This window comes from Rhamphochromis longiceps, linkage group LG12, assembly GCF_057381845.1.
Source record: "Rhamphochromis longiceps isolate RC_006_pf linkage group LG12, R_longiceps_female_GT1.1, whole genome shotgun sequence".
Lineage (NCBI taxonomy): Eukaryota > Metazoa > Chordata > Actinopteri > Cichliformes > Cichlidae > Rhamphochromis > Rhamphochromis longiceps.
In genome coordinates, this window is record NC_140568.1 from 30420960 (window position 1) to 30428053 (window position 7094).

The following is a 7094-nucleotide window of genomic DNA, read 5'->3' on the forward strand; positions in this document are numbered from 1 at the left end:
AAAACTAACAGAATGAAGGAGAGGGTTAAATTAAAAAAAAAAAAAGGTGTGGTCCTGTGTAAGGCCTGAGAAGCTCCTCTCAGCACCTTTCTTAGCTCAATAGCAAGGCCCCAGGCTAGGATTTAACTCTTTCGCTCAGTCTTTCTTATGTTCTCAGTCTTTCAAATCTCTGCCTGCCAGTGCCCACCGCATCTCACTCCACACCCCACCCTACCCATTACCAGTTCTCCCCACCATACCCTTTTTCTTAATCTCCTGGGTCAAGTGGAATAGAGGAGATAAAGGGATTTCAGTTTATGGCTCTCTTCAGAATTCTTCATTTAAGCCCTGACATGTGATAGAGAGGTAAGTGTGGTAGGGAATCAAGATTTTGAATGCAGTTAGAATGCAAATAGAGACACGATGCGCACACGCACACAAAGAGCACATGCAGGTGCCTTGATCACGTTTCTTATCTTTGCACAACACACACCTTTTCCAAAAACTCCTCTCCGCTCTTTTCACCTTACCCTTTGTTCTTTTTCCTCCCCTCTCGCTCTGTTTGTCTGCAAGTCCTGCTTGTTTCTGTTAGTCCGACCACTCTTAGATAAGAAAAAAACTTTAATTAATTAACATCAATTATTCACGAAGTTTAGCTCTGGGTGGTGGTTGTGTGCATGCGTGATCTTAATGCCACAGTTAGATTTACGGTGCCTGGGAATAAGGATCTCTGTGGGAGCTTTGTGGCATGTTGCTTGGGTATGTTTGGGATTAGACTGGGTCCTGTGATGCCAGAAAAAACATTCCTCTCTGCCACATTAGGTAGCCATTAGCATGCAAAAACCATAGGTAGGTGGACAACTGAAGCACCTCTAACATATTGCTAGATAAACACCAACTATAAATAAAGAAGCACTTACTATCATTAGCAGAACCGTGGTAATTCATTGAATTCATTACATCCACAGGAAGGGTTTTGATAGATAGCTTCACATTGTTGATGTTGGTGATATTGTACTCTCTGTGTGTGGCTTCATTTTCAACCTTGCCTGCAGAAAATGATTTTTCAGCAAGATGCACTTAATACCACATACAAAATACAGTGTAATTGGTTTCCAACTACCACACAGCTGCTTGGTATTGTTTGCATGGTGACAGAAAAGGAAAAGGGAAAGCAATAAAAATTGTTGACCCAAACAGAAGATAATGTTTTGCCGTTTAAATATCGTTTGACACAGTTCAACTTAGTTCTTAAATCATAGACACCCCGCTCCAAAAAAACCCAAACAAACCAAAAAACAAAAAGCAAAAAACAGTTTTGGTTTTGTTTATGAAAAACACAACTCAACTGATCTTTGTTCTTTGTCTTCTGTTTGAGAATAAATCATCTCTGTGGGTTGCAGGCCATTTGAAAGTCTCTAACGGTGCTCGGGCTTAATAATTGCTGTCTGGTCTTTTGTTTGAAAGCACGTACATGCTGACACACAAACATAACACACACAAACAGATGCACTCAGAGGATGCACCCTCTTGATAGCAGGTTTTGCTTCTGTCACAATAATGTTGGCTTTTACTGGCCTGCCACTTAATGGCTTCAGTGGCATGCTTAATGGCTTCAAGCATGGTTAGCTTATACAATGTGCAAAACAGCTGACATTAACTCACACACACACGTCCATGTCCACATGAATATACAAATGAACAACTTCATCTACTCTTACCCCCCAAGACAGACAATGTCCTTGAGAGCAGTTGACTGTTGTAGATATGCATAACAATAAGCCACCCAGCTAAAACCTGAATTAATCTACTCTGTGAGGTTTGAGCACATTTTTTCTGTTTTCCGAATGTGCCTTTTTTGTGAGTCATAAAATTACTTTTGTGTTTTTTCTCTCTGTAGTACCCAGATAATAACTCTACTACACTTACAATCCCATAAACCTCCAAGGTAATTCTACTAAGTTGCACAAATAAAGAGCAACAGTCATTTCAGAATAATGGATGAGCTTTTGATGTATTTACTCTTGCAAACAGATTTAGTCATTGTTGTCCTTAATTTATTTTTAATTCACTTGCTATCAAACAGATACCAGGAGAGATGGGTGTGTAAATTAAAACAGAAAATACTTTGTGACCCAGATTACAGAGTTAAATATATTCAATTCATTTTTACTGATATAGAACCAAATCAAAACAACTGCAACCTCAAGGTCCTTTATAGTGTAGGGCAAAGACATCATGATAATAGAGATAAAATGAAACAACCCCCTATGAGTGACTGACAACAGAGGAAAGGAAAAACTCCCTTTTTTGAAGCAAGAAACGTCCAACAGAACCAGGCTCAGGGATTGGTGGCTATCTCCTGAGGGATGATGAAGGGAAAAAAGAAAGCAAAAAAAGACAGGACCAAAAAGACCCACAAATCATGGGAGTCATTGAAGAAAGCTAATATGGAGCAAATATTGGTATCCTGTCAGTACTCTCACTGCAGCATTTTGGATGAACTAAAGGCTTTTCCAGGAGCTTTTAAAACAACCTGATAATAATGGATTAAAGTAGTTGACTATATAAGTAATAAATGCATGAACTAGTCTTTCAGCATCACTCTGAGACAGGATGTTTCAAATTTTACAGATATTGAGCAAATGCAAAAAAGCAGTCCTACATATTTGTAGTATGCGCATAAAAGGACATATCCTGATCAAAAGTTACTCCAAGATTCTTCCCAGTGTTTCTGATAGACAAGGTAATGTCATCCAGAGAAAGTATTTGGTTAGACACCCTGTTTCTAAGATAGTCAGGGATGAGTACAATAACCTCAGCTTTATCTGAACTAAGAAGCTGGAAACTGGAGATCATCCAGACCTTTATGTTTTTAAGACATTCTTGTAGTTTCACAAATGAATGTGTATCATCTGGCTTCATTGATAAATAAAGTTGGGTATCATCAGCATAGCGTTGAAAAAGTATGTTATGATACATAGTAAGTTGTAGTAAATATAATGTAAATAAATCAAAGAGTTGTGTATGTATATGTTCCAATAAATTAGAAAAAACAAGCAATACTTTACTAACATTTTACAATATTTGACATTTACTTAACTGCAGTACCTAAGCACAAGTGCCCTTGCTTTTAACATGAGTTTACTAAAAAACTCAAAACCCATTTTTATAGTCAAAAAGTTTTTCCTTTGCTATTATTGCTTATGGGGTAAAGAGCGGTGGTGACATTCATTGCTTAAGTAAAAAGTGTATTTGTTTTCTAGTGTGACACACAAATTTCATCCCAGAGAATCAAAAGCTTTCAGAGGCGGCTGTTGTCTCAGAGATATGAAGAAGATTTCCTTTTTAATGGATTGTTTTAGGGTTAAATCCTCTGTTTGGTGAGGCCTTGCTATTTGGGGAGGACTGAAAAAAGGTTCTTCTCAGTTGAGCTTTTAGCAGTATGATGGCCTCTGCCAGCTGATGGTGCTGGGTTCCTGCTCAATAATGGGCATCAAGGACAGGGTAGCTGCAGACACCTGCTTCTCCAGAGAGATGACTAGGGCGGGGTGTTATAAGCTGTGTGAGTTTAGTACTGTAGTGTTGAGTCACTATGTTTGTTGTAACTTGTGTTCTCCTAAAAATCAGCTATGATAAGTTTATCCATATTTTATACTAATTATCTGTGTCTACTGCATCTGTCTGGAAGCACCAAATGTAGCATTATGAGAGATTGTGATCCTCTTTGAAGAGACCGTGGTTCATGTCCTGTTTGGGAGATGTATTTAGCTTTTAGCTTTTCTTGGTTTTCACTTGGTCTTTGTCTGGTTTTCATTTACTTGTTTATATTTGCTTTTAATTGCTGGTTTGGTTTAGTCCTTTAGAAAGAGGTCACATTTTTGGGTGAAATTATAACTGTCTGTCGGTCGGTCGCATATGTTTCATGACTTTTTGCTGACAGTTAACTTTTTGGTTAGTTAACAAGCTTCTCAGTGACTTTCTTCATTGTTATGTGAACAGGTTCCATGACAGTGTTGACACCAGCAGATAACATCTGACTACAGTTCCATTTAATCTATTTCAGAATTTTGTGTATTGAATTCTGTTAGGCTAATTTCTTGTTGAAAAATGAGACTAATAAGGAAGCTAGTGTAATAAAAGTTCCTGAGCAAATGGAATTAAATAGTCATGTATATACAACACACAATCCATTTGAAAGCCACCATTTTTTAAACCATTTTCAGCTGTTTTTATGGATGATATTAGGCATGAAAAGTTTTTAATTTCACTATTTTGTATCCTGAAGTAATATGGATATATATCTATATCTATATCCATATCTATCTATCTATATTATAGATATAGATATATAGATATAGTATAGGTAGTTTTACAACTCCCAGATACCACATTTGTACATTCATTCATTGCAAAGTGACAGGATACTATCATTATCCACACCGTCCTCAGCTTCTGGGGCACCAGTAATAGAGGAATTACAGTTAGGGATCAATCTTCTGCCAAATTCAGGATAGATATCTAGGTCTGACGGTTCACTGTCCATCTGGTGCAAGATTTTACTCTTTTAAAGCAGTGATTATCAAAAATACATAAACTTGTGAGCAGGGATGCAATCATCTGAGTGGTGGTCAAGGTCTCACTTTGTCTGTTTACTCAACGGCTGTCAAGTATTTTCCAACATGTTAGACATTTAAGCTCTAGCTGAAGGTCTCGCTTTACTGGAGAGTTCACTACAAAAATAAAAATCCATTTTACTAATTATTTCATGACACAGAAATAAATCACTAGAAATTTGAGACAGCTCTTTTTTAAAAATGGTTTTCATGAATTAATTATATCATATTATACAACCTGCTAAATGTTTTTTAGCAAGCCATAAAACTTGCCAAAGAGTGCTTTGAAGTTTGTGGCTATGCACTGTTTTAAAATTCAGGAATTGGGGTGCAAATGCCTCAGCGTGCCAGAACAGAAGAAATGCTTGTAATTTTGTGTGAGCTGCCTGAATAAAAGGCGTATCCATAATAATAAATAGGCTCTTACCTGTTATGTGTTGGAATGGAACCAGCACACTAGAAAGACACAAATTTTTTGGTTATCATAAGCAATAAAATGACAAAAATGAAAATTAAAAATATAAGGAAACTTTAAAAAATCACTTTGCTTGACAGTAGAAACAGAAGTGAAACATAAAATGAATGAATGCTTTCAAAGATCTCTCTTTTCTCTCTGTTCATTTATTTAATATCAGTGATATCCTCATGGACACACCATACCGCCTCTTTACCAGCCACTTTTTATAAGTATTTTATTTTTAATGCAAAATGCTGGACTTTGCATGATTGAAGTCTTTCATTTCGTTTCCATCTATTCATTTTCTTCCACTTGTCCAATTTAGGGTGGCAGCTGGGCTGGAACCTATCCCAGCTGTCACCAGGTGTGAGACAGTTCACTTTGGAAGAGAAGTAGTAGTAAAATACAAAGTGAGTGGTTATATAAACATTTAATAATAAATCAATGGGATGAAACAAGGACATGAGAGAGCAACTTTGACAGTCTTAGTTTTGTTGTCAGTTTAATCCCTCATTCCTTGAATGCGTATAAAATAGTCAGTCCAGTAGTAGCCTGTGGCTCCCAGGCCTTATAATCTCTAATCCACGGTCTGGGGCAGATTAAGAGCAACACAGGGGACTTCATCTTTCCAGGGAGGCAGGGAAGGGCGACAGAGGAGGACAGAGTAGAGAGTAGTAAATCGTGGTGGGAATAACTGTGGGGAAACTAAGCTAACTACAAGACACAGAGAGAAATGAAACCAGTTCGGACATAGAAATGTATGAAAGACAACTCCAAGGATGCGGTGTGACTGAGTGAACTGATCAGAAAAAAAGACAGGATCGCGTTAAAACAAAACATCACAGCAGGGTAAAGTTAATGGAAATGTTTTTTATGTAAAAAGTGTCCAGTTGATGAGACGGATAACCTCATACAGCACAGAAACTGGCATCCCCATCACCACCTCCTGTTGTACAAGGGGGTTAGCTATCAACGGCTGAGTGAAGTGCCCGTGGCAGAGCAGATTACCCCTCTCCTCATCTGTCTGTCTCTTTGTTAGACTCCCCTCTGCATCCCCCGCCCTCCCTGATATTCACATTTCATCTGTCTTTCACCAAGGTAATTCCAGACAGTAGATGCGCGCCCCGGCTGGCAACTGCTGCTGCTCACAGTTGCTGCCGCTTCTTTCTCTTTATCTCTCTCCTGGGTCTCCTCCTCTCTTTCTTTCTCTCTCTCTCACTCTCTCTCTTCACTCCAACCCCACCCCTCTCTCTTCCCCCCCACCCCTCACGGACGCAGCATACCTCCTCTTTACCAGCCACCGCGCGTGCTGCTGGGGCCGACGCTAACACCCGCATACGGAGTGCGGACCGCGGGAGTGTCGCTGCGCGCACCCTCGGTTAATTTTTCTCCTGGTAGCCCAGCCTACGTTTCCCCCCTCCTGGCGAAGAAAATAATAGTGGCTTTTGGAGCTCTCTATACTATACGTGTTAGAGCCCCCTCCTCTTTCTCTCATCTCTTCAGGAAGCTACAGATAATTCCGGAATATGGTACCTCTCCGTGTTAATGCCATGTGACAAGGCTTTTCATCATTTCTTGTATTGACTGTCAAAAGTCGCTGCTGGGTTTTGTCAAGGTGCTCTGCCTGTTGTGGTGGTTAAACGGTGGCTAGGTGAAGGAACAATAAAAAGACAGCCTTTGGGATAAATGGAAGTTTTGGCCGTTGGCTTGCTCCGTTGAGGCTGCTGCTGCTGGTGGTTTGGTGATTGGTGCAGGGGGAAACTGCGTCGCCAGGTCTGAGAGGCTGGGGATCTCGAGTCATTATAACAGAACCTGCTTTTCAAGATAACAAGGTTTCCTCTTACGTTATCAAATGATTACAGATTTATTCCTTTAAATGAGCTGCCACAACCTCCAGCCCGTCAGCTCGTTTTAACGCGTCGGCGTTTGGATGCGGTTTGTTTTCTCCACGGCTCAACGTCTCTACTCGTCCAGAACATGATTTAATGTTGGGAGGAATTTCAACAGGGCACCAGTCTATGACTACCCAGGAATCTCTTCCT

General features: G+C 39.6%; 1 protein-coding gene across 1 annotated transcript in view; it reads left to right on the top strand.

Moving 5' to 3' along the window:
* The first annotated feature begins 6724 nt into the window (after positions 1-6724).
* Positions 6725-7094, top strand: part of grid2 (glutamate receptor, ionotropic, delta 2) — a 548960-nt gene continuing 548590 nt past the window's right edge. The window contains exon 1 of the mRNA XM_085425768.1: positions 6725-7094. This exon is cut by the window's right edge and continues 279 nt beyond it. The gene's annotated coding sequence lies outside the window, so the exon portion shown is untranslated.